Source organism: Pseudonaja textilis, unplaced genomic scaffold (genome assembly GCF_049901715.1).
Source record: "Pseudonaja textilis isolate UNSWEBS1 unplaced genomic scaffold, rPseTex1.2 PTEXSCF530, whole genome shotgun sequence".
NCBI classification, from domain to species: domain Eukaryota; kingdom Metazoa; phylum Chordata; class Lepidosauria; order Squamata; family Elapidae; genus Pseudonaja; species Pseudonaja textilis.
In genome coordinates, this window is record NW_028262942.1 from 1 (window position 1) to 1,781 (window position 1,781).

The window sequence follows — 1,781 nt, forward strand, 5'->3', positions numbered from 1 at the left end:
ACTTGAAGTCTTTGTGCCTGGCTAAGCCAGGCATTTTTATTTTTCTACAGGTAGTCTTCTACCTAAACATTCATTTAACAACCGTTCGAAGGCTGAACCCCACTCGGGATCTTCCCAGCTGACTTCCAACCGGCAGAGTCAAAGCCTCGTTTGCTGAATGACTGCGTGATTCACTTAACCAACCGGAACGATTCACTTAAAAATATTGGCCAAAAAAAAAACACCCCTCATAAAGTACACACAAACACAAACACACACACACACTCACATGTACACATCTACAGACCCCTGACATCCCGGACATAAACTGCTTCAATTCCTTCCCCCAAAACAACCCTAAAGAGCCCTGCGCGCTAGAACAACTAGACACAAGGGGAGTTTTTGACTCCTGAAAGCCATCACTGCTAAACAACACTGTTCAACTATTTAACAAGGCTCTGTTACTATTCTTCTCATCCTTCCTTTTCTACTCGTGACTATAACCTTGTTGCTTGCGTCCTTACGATTTATGTTGTTTTATTTAGTTTCCTAGCTTGAGTTCAATTGCTTATTTAGCATCCTATGACGATCACTGTGTTGTATCTCATGATTCTTGAGGAGTGTATTTTTTATAAGTACACTGAGAGCTTATGTACCAAAGACAAATTCCTTGTGTGCCCAATCACACTTGGCTTATGAAGAATTCTATTCTATTCTATATTCTATTCTATATTCTATTCTATTCTATATTCTATTCTCTGTTCTCTATTCTATTCTATTCTATATTCCTATTCTATTCTATTCTATTCTATATTCTATTCTATTCTCTATTCTATTCTATTCTATTCTATATTCTATTCTATTCTATATTCTATTCTATATTCTATTCTGTATTCTATTCTATTCTCTATTCTATTCTATTCTATTCTATTCTATTCTATTCTATATTCTATTCTATTCTATTCTATTCTATTCTATTCTATTCTATTCTATTCTATTCTATATTCTATTCTATATTCTATTCTATTCTATATTCTATTCTGTTCTATATTCTATTCTCTGTTCTCTATTCTATTCTATTCTATTCTATATTCCTATTCTATTCTATTCTATTCTATTCTATTCTATATTCTATTCTATTCTGTATTCTATTCTATTCTATTCTATATTCTATTCTATATTCTATTCCTAATTCTAATTCTAATTCATTCTATATTCTATTTTATTCTTTAATTCTATTCTATTCTATTCTCTAGAATTGGGAGGGGAAGACAGCATTTGGGTGTTCTAGTATAGTCAAGGAAACCGCAGGGAGAAAAGTCGTTGGAAATTGAAATAAGGAGGAAACTTAAGTCGTTTTCCAAGATTAGGGGGCAAAAAACAGAAAAAAAGAGCCGGATGTTTGTAAAATGGGCAGCTATGTACAGTAAACTAGAGAAATCAAACAAATAAACAGGCTGCAGCAACAGACAAAGTACTGAGCCATAGAGGCTGGTTTCAACAGATGCATTGGTGGTTCAGTGGTAGAATTCTCGCCTGCCACGCGGGAGGCCCGGGTTCGATTCCCGGCCAATGCAACTGACTTATTTTTGTGTTCGTTCAACTGACTTATTTTTGTGTTCGTTTTTAATCTAGAATATATATACATACATACATACATACATACATACACACACACACACACACACACACACACACACACACACACACACACACACACACATATATATTGCCAGAGTTTAACCGAGCACATTTTGTCTAGAAGAAATACATTTTGCCAGAAAAGGGGATTTTATTTGCCG

General features: G+C 34.8%; 1 non-coding gene across 1 annotated transcript; it reads left to right on the forward strand.

The window, feature by feature from the left end:
* Window positions 1–1,485: 1,485 nt before the first annotated feature.
* On the forward strand, window positions 1,486–1,556 carry TRNAG-GCC (transfer RNA glycine (anticodon GCC)). The gene has a single exon. It is a non-coding gene; the product is annotated as a tRNA-Gly (tRNA).
* Window positions 1,557–1,781: the final 225 nt, after the last annotated feature.